Here is a 16,892-nt window from a genome sequence, read left to right as displayed (position 1 = left end):
GCAACTACAAGAATTTTCTGGACAGTCTCGGATGAACAGTAACAATCGGGCAGCCAACTTTCAAGACTCGCCACGAATCGCTCGGGACGAACCAGAAAATGAGCTTGGTACCATTTTAAAGCTCTAAGAGTCTAATTTCAAATTCCACAAACGGCACTCAATTCCAATCATTGAATAAAAAGTTATCACCTTCACAAGATCACTGGTGGGAAAATTCGTGGACCTAGTCCAGTTTTTCCTTTTTGCTCATAACTCAAGATTTATCCAACCGAATTGGCTAATTTTTTGTAGACAACCTCCACACACATAACCCAACATATATCCCTCACACTTGTAGCCAAATTAAGCATGAAATTATCAAAGCAAAACAGGGCAGCAAGCCCTTGAAATTTTCGGACAGCACCTCCCCAACTTTTCTAACTTTCAACCTTTCATGATTTGTACTCCAATCACATAACAAGTATTAGATCTACTAAAAAGGATCTCAAAAACATGTTAATACCTCATACACACACATGAACAAGGGCTAGGCATTTCATCAAACACTTGGTAGGCATACTAACAAGCTTAACTACTACTTGTTTAATTGAAGGAATTAACCCCAAATCTCAACCAAAACAACTTGTATTTCACCATAAAAACTTAAAATAGATGATATAACATCATAACCCCCAAAGTTAAAGGTCATTTACCTCTCTTACAAGTTGCTTAGGTCACCAAACAATCCACCAAGATGGAAGCTTCAAGCTTGGATCAACCACTAGGAATGAAAGGGAAGTTTCTCAACCCACTCAAGTTCTTTCTCTTTTGATTTTTGCTCTTGATTTACTAGGGTAAGAAAGCAAGGAAAAATGGAGTTTCTCTCTTCCTCTCTAAGCTTCATGAAAGCCGGCCACAAGGAGGAAATAAAAGGGCCAATTTCTGGTTTAAATTCTTTCTAATCCCTTGGTCAAACAAGATCCATGGCTAGGGTTTTGCCACTTGGCTCCATCCTTGTCCAATCCTTTCTTAATCTTTGACTAATAACATACTAACCTTTCCAAATATACCAATACATATTTAACACCTCTAATCCTACATGTAAAGTTCCAACCACTAATAAAAGAACACTTGGACAATTACAAGTGGTGAATTATTTACAACCTAGCTCAAGGAAATATTTTACTTCAAGTAAAATGAATTGAAATGAAATGCATGAAAATTATTATCATACATAGGAAATATGTTGTAAGGGCATATATTAAATGGTCTAGATCCTATAATAAGGCATGTAAATAAGAAAATTGTGTTTTAAAGTGAGGGTCAATACAAGGGATTTATTGTAACACATTGTAAAATATAATGCTAGGGCATATAAGAGGTGGTTTAAATCTTGGTGCAAGGCATGTAGTTTGGGAAAATTGTATTTTAAAAATGAGGGTTCTCACAGGAACACACCAAGATCAGGTCAACTTGCCTTTGCTTGATCTGTATAAAAGAAGAAACACTAAACAGAGCAAAGGTAAGTTCGTTAGGAAAATAATAGGCCTTCACCGGGTTGCTCAAGATCAGCCGACTTTCTCTCCTTTCTTCCTTTTTACCACCCATCTCATCAGATTTTTCCATCTCTTTTTCTAGTTCAACAACTGACCCTTTCATCTCATTGCTTTCAACTCCCTCAGGTTTTACCTCTTCAGGCACAATTCCCTCATCTAGCTTTTTCTCCATTCTACAACGCTCAATCTCACTTTTCATGTATGCTAGATCAATACAAAGCTGGTCATAAGTAAGTGATACAAGTACAAAACGACGACCATTAAATAAGAAGGAATACTTATTAGTATGTCCGTCATATTTAACTTCTCGCCTCGACATCCATGCTTTTCCCAACAACACATGTGTTACTTGAATTGGGACTACATCACACAACACCTGATCCACATATTTGCCGATTTGAATAGGTACAAGTGTGTGCTTAGTAACCCAAACATCACCATGAGTGCTCGTCAACTTGTACTATTAAAGATGCTCAATGGTTGGAAGATCTAATTTCTCAACCATGATAGCACTTGCAAGATTGACTTCACAACTCCCATCAATGGCCAAGCTACAAATTTTATCTTTGACACCACAACGAGTATAAAACCAACCAAGCAACTGAGATTTGACGAGGTCCAATTGCTCATCTACACTACATAATGCCACTTCTTTGACTTCCTTAGGGTCAGGAAGACAATGTTGTGGGCTAGCTTTTATGCATCTTGTACTCGCCATGACATATGAGGGAACCTGCAAAAAGTTAGCAACGAAATCCAAAAATTTTGCCTTTCACGCTCCCTTACGTGTATCCACTTGCACTTGTGTATATGGATGTTACTCTAATGGACTTACCAAATACCTTTACCTGTTGGATTAGGTAGTTGAGAAATGCCGCTCAAGTCCAATAATTGTCACCAACTTTTTCCACAAGAGTAACCAAGAAGGTAAGACACAAATATAGGTGCAAAATGAAGTGGGAATGGACGAATTTGGAAGGCCAATAGTGGCGGACAGAAATGGAAGTGCGCCAATGGGAACACAAAAGAAAGAAACCCTAGCTTCCTAAAATGTAGGAGTGGGTTCCTAGAATGTAGGAAAGTATTCCTAAAATGTAGGAGAGAGTGTAGGAGAGTATTCCTAAAATGTAGGAGAGAATGTAAGAGAGAATGTAGGAGAGTGTCCAAGTGTGAAAAGAGTCATCCAAATGCTTTACTTAGTCTCCTAATTGACTTTGGAAAATTTAGTAAGCAACTTGGATGAAGCAAGCAATACTTGGACAGATTTGAAACAAAGAAACCCTAGCCGCAAGTAGAAACCCTAGCCGTCACCCCACTTGTTTCCTTGTTGCTCAAGTGATGACTAACGACCATGACAGATTTGGGAACACAATCTCACGGCAAATTTTGGACAGAAATTATCGACAAACTAGACACAAACACGAAAGGGATAACACACCAACAGATTTTGTGTTCAGATGAACAGTAACATGAACAGTGTCGGTGAAACAGTACGGTGAACAGTTATGATGAACAGTGTCATTTTTCATTTTTTTTTCACAAGGCAGCGGACAAAACACAAAAACCCTACGACACAACTATGAAAACAATGATACACAATGATATAATAAAAGATACCTCCACCTAAGCTCTGAAGCCAACTGATACGGTGCTCGATCAACACGTTTCGAGACACGTAGTACATTTGCCCAAGAATCTAGCGAGGTTGTCCAACGCTTGGATTACAGGACCTAAAACCAAAACGGACAACACAAATTGGTTGAAGGGTGGTAGAACGACGACTCCAACAGAGGTGATTACTCTAATGGATAGGTCGGTAGAACAATCAAGGACTTTCGCTAGATTGCTCAAGAACCCTTGCCAAAAGCAAGTAAAGGATCGAATGCTCTCAATAATTGAAGTGAAACAAATCAGAATTTTATTATCAAAATTGTGTACCCGTTGACCGTACAAAGTAAGCCTTTATATAGGCTAAGAGGCTAATGAAACCCTAGGAAACTAGCTAAAGGAGGTTCGGCCACTCCTTGGACAAGGTGCGCCGACCCATGACTCAAATGAAATAATCTAATCCAACTCTAAACAAGTGAACCTAGCACTAAGGCCCAAGGCCTAGTCGGCCATCCCACTTAGAGGCCCATTTGATTCTTCATGGGTTTGGATCATCATATAGACAACTTGATTAACCCCTTCCAAGCCTTCAATGTCCCTATGGACTCCTTGTTGGTCTTGGACATTTCGCACAAGGGTTTGGAGTGACTCCTTGAAGTGTTTGGCCCATGCTCGTGTGACTGGACCCAATGGAAATCAAATTGGGTCATTACTTGGGCTAATGTCCGTGCACACATCACTCTCCTTCGCTCTGTAACCACTAATTCAGAAGCGAACTTAGACAGTTTAGTAAAATTTAGTCTCATATTCGGCCACACTCTGGGTTCCCTGACGCAATCCAATAAACTCATCCTCTCTCCTTTCTTGAACCAAAGGTGAGAGGTATTTCTCGTTAAATTCCCTTATAAAGTTCACCCATGTCCATGTAGTCTATTCTCTCTCCCACTTTGCCCTAATAACATTTCACCACGCTCGGGCCGGTCCTTCAAATTGGAATACAACAAAGTTCACCTGTCTTTGCTCCGTGTAGTTTAAGGCTGCGAAGATGTTAATCATTGCGATTGACCACTATTTAGCTATATCTGGATCAGTCCCTCTAAGGAATTTAGGAGGAACAAACTTTTGAAACCGCTCCAAAGCCCTATCCTTTCCTTTCTCGGGATTCTGTGGTTGATTCACTGGCATTTGGCCTTGCTAATCTATCAATTGCACTAGGATATTTGTCATTTGTTGGATCGCCGTTGCTACTTGGTCTCCTGCCTCAACCCTCGGTCCACGATCTTGCTCAGCCGTTGTTTCTCTTTCTTTTCTTGGTTCTTGAGCTTGCCTAGCCCCACAGCCACAACTAGCTCCATGTCCGCGACTACGTCTCTCCTCCATAATCCTTTTCTCTCTTTAATTTTTTTTTTCAAAAGGTGATTTAGTATGCAAACAAAGTAAATTGACTAAATCGGCAAAATATAATACACCAAATTCACAAAGATACATATCAAGTTGAACAAAATCAAGTATAGCAAATACTATACATGTAAGTATTGACATGCCACAAGGCAAATACATACAGTAACAATACAGGGGCAAAACAAGAAGAAAACGCGACATGCCGTTCCACACTCGGTTAAAATTTTCCCCCATCCGATCTCTCACTTCTCTTACTATCCGAACTAGACGTCCATTAACCCCTTTCACTTACTCTCACCAAACGTTAGCCCATTCCTGCTCCCCGAAATGAAGATCGCAAGTCCTTAGTACTGGCCTCAACTCTCGCGTACTCGGGTACAAGAATCCGAGATAATTCACCACTCGAACTAGCGAGTCCCAAGAGTAAATTATTTACAATCGAGATTCCTACCTGACGTACATATTTATTGTCCGCAAGTACCGTGATCAAGATTTAAGACCTATAACAATTCATGATTCATAGCTTATGCTCAAAAGAGCACTTAGTCCTTCATACTTATTCATGGAATCAGGACCATAACACCACTTGGCCCAAGCTCACTCCGCGCAGAGACCACGCAAAGTGGCTCTGATACCACCTGTGACAGCACCACCTTCCTCTAAGGTGAACCAAAGGGTTCGGCGGACCGTCTGTCCAGCTCTCGCCAGGACTCATTCATTCTCTTCAAACAAAATAAGATATAACCTCGAGGATAAGCGAAATAACAATTCCCAAACTTGAAACGTATACTTACATTCATTTCTATCTCAACCAGTAATACAATCCCAAATATATCAAAATTGCTTCGTGCCCAATACATTCAACCCTATTCAAGCGCTAAAGCGAGTACAATCGCAAAAATTTTCACAAACTAGACTATGGTAGTCTATACAAGTCTCACTTCCTCACTCGCACCTCCTGTAAGGAAAACAAAACTAACGTAATGAGCTAAAAGCCCAGTGAGGTTCCAAACACATAATCTGTGACACCCCCACTTCTCCCTAGGGCGAACCAAAGGGTATCCGTGGGACGCCTGCCTAGCTCTCGCCAGGACTCAAGCCAAATCATTCAAGCTTATTATCAAACTACACAGCACAAGTAAGTAACTTAGTTACGGTAAATGCGGAAACGTTCAAGCTTAACAATAGTCATTCATTATCCAACCCGCACGTCGGGTATTCAAAATACATCATGAATCCCAAATATACATTACGCCCCAAAAGTTACATTTCAATTCCAAAAGTACAATCCAAAACCAAGGGCATAGCCAAAATATAATAGAAACCCTAAAACAAAAGTACATCAGGAGGGTTTCTCTACACTTCCCCGAGATTCAATCCTGTTAAGGAAAACAAATCTATAGGGTGAGCAAAACGCTCGTGAAACCAAGAACACACATGCAAGCACGTAGTTCAAATAACAATCTCAATTACGAGCTAAACAATAATATATTCCAATAATTGACAATTCACCAAAGGAAATTTATCAGAAACAATTCAAGGATACAGTAGCTCTCGGGAGCTAAGTTCTACTCGCTTTGACGATGTCACTCGTATACCTTCCCCCGATGACACTCCGTCAACTGGGTCGGTATTTCCAATCCGTAGATCACCACTTACTTCTTTCCGTCCACCGAACACCCACTCGGGCCCGCAAGACATGTATGAGGCAATATTCCATGAGTATGCCAAGCAAGACCTCTCAATAGGTCGAGCTTATTTGTCTCATGGCACGCCTAGGCTCCCGACCAAACCCATGCCGGCTCGAGTCCCAGGTCAGCCTATGAGTTTAGGCGTCCTCCATTTACAATTGTGTGTCGAGAAGATTCACTCTAGCGACGTATGCAGCCATTGCATTCAATCTCATTCAATATCATTCAATATCATTTATTCAAATGAGAACGAGTGAGATAAGGTACACATTCGCCTCCATTCCTTAAATCAGTAATCATTCATAACAATTAAGCACGTATCAAGTACTCATACACTTGACACTCACCAAGTATTAAGTGCAAGTAGGGTCAAAGAAAGTTCAAGCGTCCACCGTGGGATCCTCTTGAAGGTCCATGTGTGAGCCTGAGCAAATAATAGTGAATTATTATTCGCACAACCCAATTATCGAGAAATAATTTGTGCACTATAATAATCTAGGGAATTTCGTGAAAAAGAACCTTAATTACTTGTAAATCGAGGTTCGAGTGGCGTTTCATAAAGTACAGGAGCATCTGGGTTTTATCTTGGAAATCGAGGTTAAACGTTTGCATAATGTCGAAAGAATAAAGGGTTCTTGGAAAACTCTATTTCCTTGAAAGTTGGAAAAATTTCAGTTTTGATATGGATCTTTGAAAAAATCGTATCTCACTCCATACAAGTCAAAAATGGGAAAACTTTATACCGTTGGAAACCTCTTGGAATGTACTAAAAGTTCTTAGAAAACACTTTTCCACGAATCTAAGTGAAAAGTACTCAAAATGAGCTTGAAATCACTGTTCCAGAATGTTCAGGATTGAGCTGGGGTTGGTTTTTCGCTAACTTTGGAAATTCGGCAGAATTCACTCGTTGCAAACCAACCCTTAAAATTCATAACTCAAGTAGAGGTGCAAGTAAGGTTTAGGACAGAACAAGCGGATCGAGAATCGGAGTGTCGAGCACCAAGATATGGTAGCTCAAAGTTGGGGAAAATTCAAGACTGTTGAACAATTTCCAGATTTGGGTTTCCAACTTTGGACCTTTAGTTAAGTGTCGAAACGGACTTGGATTGGTGCCAAATTTTGCAGTATAGTACTCCTATATGAAGAGTATCTCTCTATGAAATTTTGTGAAAAAATACCTTCGGGAAGTTGGTTAACCAATCAACCAAAGTTTTGAAATTACTAAGGCAAAACTGCCTTTAGCTCCATTTCTCTCCGTTTCCAAACATTCGGCTAAGGAAAACCTCCAAACATGGTTCATTTGTGCAAGAAAAGTCTAAGGAACATACATGGTACATTTGGTAGGTGTTTAGCACCAAGAAATTCAGTTAACAAGTCTATACCAAGTCTTGTATCAAATCTGTCCAAGAATCAGGGTTTTCAAGAGCAGGGCAGTCACCGTATTTCGATCACAAATCACTCGATTTAACTCGGAATTGGGCATGGTTTATGAAGTTAGAAAACACATTCATAGGGCTATAATTTCACAGAAGAAATCATTTTAGGATTCAGCATGCAACAGGCTCGAAATTAAGCCTAAAATTGCAGCATCACTAAATCGTTCCAGCAGAACAGAGAAACAGGGCAGCCTTCTTAAAACAATTGGTTTGGCTCACACACTTGGAACCAAAATGTAAATTTTATACCTTTGGAAAGGTGTGGATATCTAGTTTCAAATGCCACTGACGGCACTCGATTTCGACATCGGAGCACGGAGTTATGGACGAAATACGAACACTGGTCTGAGCATTACGGGAACAGTTTCCAGATTGCTAGCTTTGGGAAATAAATTCATTTGACCAACCAAAACTCAGTATTTTTCAATGAAAATGTTTATACAACTACTACAACATGTAAAAAACACAATCAAGCCATTAAATCCTCAAATTTTTGCATTAAAGTGGTCGAACAAAGCAGGGGCAAAATGGTCAGATTTGGTCATTGCACCCATCATGAGTTTCCATCAATTTTCCACCAATAAACCACTAATTTAAACACTAATCCAACATTAAATCCATCATCAAACATTATATCAGCTATCAACACAGAGGTGGGAGTTCATAGAGCCCACCTTCCAATTTTTTCAACAACAACAACAACCCATATGAAAATTCAAGCTCATAAGTGTAATTTAACCTCCCTAGGACAAGAATTTTAGAGTGGATCATTACCTACTTTGGTTGATGAACAAGTCAGAAATTTTGGCCCTTCTTTGCTCCTAAGTGAACCGTGAAAAGCTCCCCCTTTTTAGCTAGATGTGATCTCCAAGTCTTAAGCTAAGTAGTGTTAAAATTTGAGAGAATTTGGTAGTGATTTGAGCAAGATTTTAGAGTGAAAAGTTGAAGAACTTTGGTTGTTTCTTTGCAGCTTGATGGCCGGCCAAGAGAGCTAGGAGAAAGAGATGCTTGGTCTGACTTTTTGGCTTACAAAGGAAGCTTAAGAACTAAGAGTTTAGGTGCACAAAAGTCAACCGCAAATAGTGCGCATACGCGCGCGTTTTGTGCTTGGTTCCTCTTGCATTTGTTTCACTAGTGCACTAAACCTCTAATGCACTTATATTCATACAAATATTATTCACTTTTAATTGTCACAAAATAATGGTCCAAAGTCCCTCAATTAATCGCGCGCGTGAAAATGCGTATTTCCAATTTAGGCGCGATAAAGTGAAATTTTCGAGAAATTCTTGTAACGATCGTACCACTAACTATCACTTGAGTACTTAAACCTAGAATTACCTATTTTAGGACCGTTGTACATGTCTCCAAGTTTTGAACTTATTATACTCCCAAATGGCTAAAGTTTTTAGACACGTTTTCACTATTTTCATTAATCGAGCTTCCAAAAAATTAATTTTTGAAACGAGTCACTTTAAAAATATAATGAAGTCATAACTCCATGTATTTAAGTCTAATAAGGCTAGAAAATAATAATTGAAGCAAATATTTGAATAAATAATTAAATAAGCAAAAAATAGGAGTAAAAAAATAATAATTTTACGAGTCCTTACATCCTCTCCCCCTTAAGAAAATTTCGTCCTCGAAATTTACCTTGATTGGAGAACAGGTCTGGATACTTTTCTCGAATTACTTTTTCGACCTCCCAAGTTGCTTCCTCCAACCCATGGTTCTTCCAAAGGACTTTTACTAATGGTATCTGTTTATTCCTCAATTCCTTCACCTTCCTATCCAGAAGCTTAATCGGTTTTTCCTCATAGGTCAAAGTCTCATCAATCTCAACATTTTCCGGTTGTAAGGCGTGAGAAGGGTCCGGATGATACTTCTTAAGCATAGATACATGAAATACATTATGGATTCGAGATAAACTCGGCGGTAATTCCAACTTATAGGCTACACTCCCCACACGTTGGATAATCTTGTAAGGCCCTACAAACCTTGGGTGTAGTTTCTTCCCTTTTCCGGACATCAAGCTTGCTTTCAAAGGTGTAATCTTGAGAAATACCAAATCTCCAACAGTAAACTCCAAATCCTTTCTCCGATTATCGGCATAACTCTTTTGACGACTCTGAGCGGTTTGAATTCTTTGTCGTACCAACTTTACCTTATCATTAGCTTCCTCAATCCAAGGCACTGTGGTCGGGTCTAAGATCTTCCGTTCACCCACTTCATCCCAACAAATCGGGGACCTACACTTCTGACCATAAAGTGCCTCATATGGGGCCATCTGAATGGAAGAGTGGAAACTGTTGTTATAAGTAAATTCTACTAAAGTCAAAAACTTACCCCAATTCTCTCCAAAGTCCAGAACACAAGTCCTTAATATCCTCAAGAGTTTGAATTGTCCTCTCCGACTGTCCATCAGTCTGGGGATGATAAATGGTACCAAAGTTCAATTTAGTCCCTAACACTTCTTGCATCTTTTGCCAGAACCTCGAAACAAATCTTGGATCTCTATCCGACACGATACTGATAGGTATTCCATGCAACCTAATGATCTCATCCAAATACAACCTGGCCAACTTCTCTAATGGGTATTTCATATTAATCGGCAGAAAATGAGCCGATTTGGTCAATCTATCCACTATTACCCAAATCGCATCATGGTCTCTCTGTGTCCTCGGTAATCCCGATACAAAATCCATGGTGATATTCTCTCATTTCCACTCAGGTATTTCTAGAGGTTGCAAAAGTCTCGATGGTTTTTGATGTTCGGTTTTAACCTGTTGACAAATTAAACATGTTTGGACAAATTTAGCAATATTCTTCTTCATGTTCTCCCACCAATAAAGACTCTTCAAGTCCTGGTACATTTTATTCCCTTCTGGATGTACCGTAAACTTTGATCGGTGTGCCTCTTCTAAAATTTCCTTTTTAAACCCTTCATCTTTTGGCACAACTACTCGATTCTGAAATCTCAATACACCTTTCGGTCCCAAGTCAAAATCTGATTTGTCCCCCTTTTTAACCTTTTCCGACCATTTCTGCACTTCAGTGTCCTTTCCTTGAGATTTCTTGATACGTTCCATCAAAGGAGAATTCAATACAATGTTCCCCAGAATTACTTTCCTCGGTTCCAATCGAGGATTCCAGTAACTCACTTCTTCCAATAATTGAAACTCCTTAATCATCAATCTAGCCATTTGCACTCGACGGCTCAAAGCATCGGCCACTACATTGGCCTTCCCAGGATGGTACTTAATAGTGCAATCATAGTCTTCCAAAAATTCCATCTATCTACGTTGCCTCAAATTCAGTTCCTTTTGAGAGAACAAGTACTTAAGGCTTTTGTGATCTGTAAAAACCTCAAATGTTACCCCGTACAAATAATGTCTCCATTTCTTCAAAGCAAAGACCACAGCCGCTAACTCCAAATCATGAGTCGGGTAGTTTCCTTCATGCGGTTTCAATTTCCTGGAGGCATATGCTATTACCTTGTTATTTTGCATTAAAACACACCCCAGTCCTTCCTTAGAAGCATCTATGTAAACCACAAAACTATCCTTTCCGTTTGGCAAAGCTAACACAAGCGCTCTTGTCAACCGTCTTTTCAACTGCTGAAAACTCTCTTCACACTTAGAACTCCATAGAAACTTCCCATTCTTCTTGGTCAATTCAGTCATGGGTCCAGCAATTCTAGAGAAATCTTTGATAAATCTCCGGTAGTACCCTATTAATCCAATAAAACTTCAAACCTCGGTAGGGTTTTCCGGTCGTTTCCATTTCGAAACAGCCTCCACTTTAGCTGGATCCACTTTAATCCCATCCTTAGAAATTATGTGTCCCAAGAAAGTCACTTCTTTTAACCAGAACTCACACTTGCTAAACTTAGCATATAATTGATGTTCCCTCAAAGTTTGCAAAACGATTCTCAAATGCTTCTCATGATTCTTCACATTCTTAGAATACACCAATATATCATCAATGAACACTACCACGAATTGATCTAGATAGGGTTTAAAGACCCTATGCATTAAATCCATAAAAGCAGCAGGTGCATTTGTTAACCCAAACGGCATCACGGCAAATTCAAAATGCCCATACCTCGAGTTAAAAGCAGTTTTGGGTATGTCCTTCTCCAAAATCCTCAACTGATAATAACCCTGTCTCAAATCCAACTTCGAGAATACTACAACCCCTTGCAATTGGTCAAACAACTCGTCAATGTGGGGCAGAAGGTACTTATTCTTAATTGTAACATCATTCAAGCCTCGGTAGTCTATACACAGTCTCAGACTCCCGTCCTTCTTCTTAACAAACAAAACTGGGGCTCCCCACGACGAATCACTTTCCCGTATAAAACCCCACTCTAACAAGTCTTGTAGTTGCAATTTCAACTCCTTCAATTCGGCTGGGGCCATTCGATATGGCGTTCTAGAAATAGGTGCCACTCCCGGAATCACATCGATGTTAAAAGCTATTTCCCGTTCCGGGGGTAAAGACTCCAATTCTTCAGGAAAAACATCTAGAAAATCCTTTACTACCGGTGTGTCTTCCAAATTCACTTTATCACTAGGAGTGTTAATAAGAAAAGCCAAATATCCTCGAGTTCCTCTACTTAACAATTTTCTAGCCCGAATTCCTGAAATAAGTGCAGACGAAGTCAATTTTCCCTTTACGTCCAATTTCAGAGTTGCCTCCCCTGGAATGCTCAATTCTACAATTTTCATCCTACAATTCAACTGGGCATTATAACAGGCTAGCCAATCCATCCCTAGAATAACATCATATCCCTTAATCGCTAAAGTTACCAAATTGGCCAGCAATTTTCTTTCCTCTACATAGATTTCACAATTCCTATACTCCCGATTAGCAATTAAGATTTTGTCTCCAGTGGGTGTTTTAACCTCCAAGTCATAGGGTAATTTAATTGGCATCAAGTCTATTCCATTCATGAAGTTAGGGTTTACAAAGGAATGAGTTGCACCCGGATAAATTAAAACCCTAGCTAGTCGATGAAAGATTGGAATTGTACCTTCCACCACCTCAGTTGCCTCAGGAACCTGTTGATGGTCCAGTGCATAAACCCTAGCCGGTACTTTCGATCGGCTTCCTCCGGCACTAGTCTGCTTAGAAGTTGACTTTTCTGGCCTTTGACCATTTCCTCATGTCTTTGGTGATTTTGTACAATTGGCAACTTGATGCTCAGCACTACCACAAAACAAACATTTATCCAACTTTCTCCAGCAATCGTTCTCAGAGTGGTTGAATTTACCACAATACCCACAAGTGACTTGAGAAGTCACGGCCGATCCAGTAGAGGGTGTTTCCCTAACTCGAGTTGTCCCACTACGGCCCCCTCTAGTTAGAGCTCCTCTAGAAGCTCCAGAAATCCTTGCTCCTCCATCTCCTCTTCCCGCTTTGGAAGGTTGTACATTCTTACTAGCCTGTCCAGAAGTTCGGCTAGAAAAGTTCCGTTTTCTGTTGTGGAAGTCTCTCACTTGAGATCTTACACTCTCAACCCTCTGTGCTTTCTCTAAAGCCTCCGTAAATGAATGTAGAGATTTGGACCGCCGCTAAGCCCTCCTGGATTTCCACATTAAGTCCCTGAACAAACCGTCTAATTCTCTTCCGTTCATTAACCACTAGCTCAGGGGCATACTTGGAAAGCTTAGTGAATTTCCCCTCGTACTCTGCTACGGTAAGGGTTCCTTGTTTCAACTTAATAAATTCATCCTCCCTCTTCTTTTGGATTAAGAGTGGGAGAAATTTCTCATTAAACTCCCTTGTGAAGTTGTCCCAAATCCAGGGGGTTTGAGTTCTCTCCCATTTTCCTTTTGTCACATCCCACCAAGCACGAGCTACTCCCTCAAATTGAAAAGCGGCAAAATTTACTCGCCTCTCCTCAGTGTAATCAACAACAGTAAATATGTTAGTCGGTCTCTCAAGCCAATTCTCTGCTACCTCGGGATTCGGTTCACCCATAAACTTAGGCGGGTTGAACTTTAGGAATCTCTCCAAGGCTCTATCCTCTCCTCTTTCCTGACCCCCAAGTTGGTTAAACGGTCCAAGGCCTTGTCTATCAGCTAAGCAGTCTAGGATATCAGTCATCCTGTTAATGGCAGTAACCACTTGATTACCCTCAATATTTTCCTGACCTTGGGTCGGTCCAGTTGCCGATCCCTAGTCGTCCCTTTCAGGTTGGGCCTGTCTAGTCCCTCGCCCATGACCTCGACCACTTCTTAGTCCTTCCATATTCTAGGCGTGCCTAGTGCAAGAAATAATTAAATTATGCGATGCAAAGTAAAGGACAGGAACCAATCAAGAAAACATTGGAATTAACAATAATTTACATTCATTAACATATCAAGTTCATACAATTAGCAAGTCATGGGGTGGTCACAAAAATATAGCACAAAGGTGCCACAAGAGTACTTTTAGTCACAGAAGACTAAAGTAAAAGCAAGTGCTTCAAAAATAAGCCACACAGTCATGCAAAATACAATGGTCTCAGCACTTAGCATTACCCCAGCTAATTCTAGCTATACTGGTCAAAAGAGTCGAAAGAGAGGTCTAACTGCCTAGACCTAGTCCACAGTAGGACTATCAGGAGGAACCTCCTCCTCAGAGTCCTGGGCTACACCCATAGCCTCATCGACTAGCCTAGTGGCATCAGCTACGATATCGGAAGTCCGACTACGGACCTCCTCCCTCAACCTAGCAAGCTGAGCCCTAGTGCTCCGAAGCTCCTCATTAACCACAGCAGACGTAGCTACCTCGCCCTCAAGCACCTTCTCGATCTCGGCGATCCTCTCTCCCTGAGCGCTAACCATCTGTCGAAACTCGTCCACCTCAGCCTGAAGATCCCTATTAAGATCCACTAGTTGACGACGCTCGTCGTCTAGAGCAAGCACAAGGTGGTTCGGGTAAGCAAAAGTAACCCTACAAGCACATCGGGGGTATTGAGTATCAGGCGAGTAGCGTACACGAGCTTCCCCACCTAAAGCTCGGTAGTAGATAGGCCTAGGAGGCACTATGTGACCATTCGCATGGCCATTCCCGTCAGCTGCCGGAAGTCCATTTCTGTTTTCCATCCCTGCAAAATAATAGCACTTTTCGAGTTAGAAATTTAAATCACTGTCTAGTTCGGATATCCTGTAATGCATGCTTACTTATTCACTAATTCGTCTCCAAGTATCACTCGAGGTAAAACTAACTTAGTTGCTAGCTCACCCTGAGTATCATTTTAGGTATGACTAAGTCATCCCATATCAAATCTTAAAGGTAGAGTATCTAATATGTCTTCCATATAGATCTCCAACCTAGCGCTCTGATACCAACTGTGACGCCCCCACTTCTCCCTAGGGCGAACCAAAGGGTATCCGCGGGACACCTGCCTAACTCTCGCCAGGACTCAAGCCAAATCATTCAAGCTTATCATCAAACTACACAACACAAGTAAGTAACTTAGTTACAGTAAATGCGGAAGCGTTCAAGCTTAACAATAGTCATCCATTATCCAACCCGCACGTCGGGTATTCAAAATACATCATGAATCCCAAATATACATTACGCCCCAAAAGTTACATTTCAATTCCAAAAGTACAATCCAAAACCAAGGGCATAACCAAAATATAATAGAAACCCTAAAACAAAAGTACATCAGGAGGGTTTCTCTACACTTCCCCGAGATTCAATCCTGTTAAGGAAAACAAATCTATAGGGTGAGCAAAATGCTCGTGAGGCCAAGAACACACATGCAAGCACGTAGTTCAAATAACAATCTCAATTACGAGCTAAACAATAATATATTCCAATAATTGACAATTCACCAAAGGAAATTTATCAGAAACAATTCAAGGATACAGTAGCTCTCGAGAGCTAAGTTCTACTCGCTTTGACGATGTCACTCGTATACCTTCCCCCGATGACACTCCGTCAACCGGGTCGGTATTTCCAATCCGTAGATCACCACTTACTTCTTTCCGTCCACCGAACACCCACTCGGGCCCGCAAGACATGTATGAGGCAATACTCCACGAGTATGCCAAGCAAGACCTCTCAATAGGTCGAGCTTATTTGTCTCATGGCACGCCTAGGCTCCCGACCAAGCCCATGCCGGCTCGAGTCCCAGGTCAGCCTATGAGTTTAGGCGTCCCCCATTTATAAATGTGTGTCGAGGAGATTCACTCTAGCGACGTATGCAGCCATTGCATTCAATCTCATTCAATATCATTCAATATCATTCAATATCATTTATTCAAATGAGAACGAGTGAGATAAAGTACACATTCGTCTCCATTCCTTAAATCAGTAATCATTCATAACAATTAAGCACGTATCAAGTACTCATACACTTGACACTCACCAAGTATTAAGTGCAAGGAGGGTCAAAGAAAGTTCAAGCGTCCACCGTGGGATCCTCTTGAAGGTCCATGTGTGAGCCTGAGCAAATAATAGTGAATTATTATTCGCACAACCCAATTATCGAGAAATAATTTGTGCACTATAATAATCTAGGGAATTTCGTGAAAAAGAACCTTAATTACTTGTAAATCGAGGTTCGAGTGGCGTTTCATAAAGTACAGGAGCATCTGGGTTTTATCTTGGAAATCGAGGTTAAACGTTTGCATAATGTCAAAAGAATAAAGGGTTCTTAGAAAACTCTATTTCCTTGAAAGTTGGAAAAATTTCAGTTTTGATATGGATCTTTGAAAAAATCGTATCTCACTCCATACAAGTCAAAAATGGGAAAACTTTATACCGTTGGAAACCTCTTGGAATGTACTAAAAGTTCTTAGAAAACACTTTTCCACGAATCTAAGTGAAAAGTACTCAAAATGAGCTTGAAATCACTGTTCCAGAATGTTCAGGATTGAGCTGGGGTTGGTTTTTCGCTAACTTTGGAAATTCGGCAGAATTCACTCGTTGCAAACCAACCCTTAAAATTCATAACTCAAGTAGAGGTGCAAGTAAGGTTTAGGACAGAACAAGCGGATCGAGAATCGGAGTGTCGAGCACCAAGATATGGTAGCTCAAAGTTGGGGAAAATTCAAGACTGTTGAACAATTTCCAGATTTGGGTTTCCGACTTTGGACCTTTAGTTAAGTGTCGAAACGGACTTGGATTGGTGCCAAATTTTTCAGTATAGTACTACTATATGAAGGGTATCTGTCTATCAATTTTCGTGAAAAAATACCTTCGGGAAGTTGGTAAACCAATCA

The sequence above is a fragment of the Coffea arabica genome, chromosome 10c (genome assembly GCF_036785885.1).
Source record: "Coffea arabica cultivar ET-39 chromosome 10c, Coffea Arabica ET-39 HiFi, whole genome shotgun sequence".
In the NCBI taxonomy this organism is placed as follows: domain Eukaryota; kingdom Viridiplantae; phylum Streptophyta; class Magnoliopsida; order Gentianales; family Rubiaceae; genus Coffea; species Coffea arabica.
Note: the sequence above shows the minus strand (reverse complement) of the source record.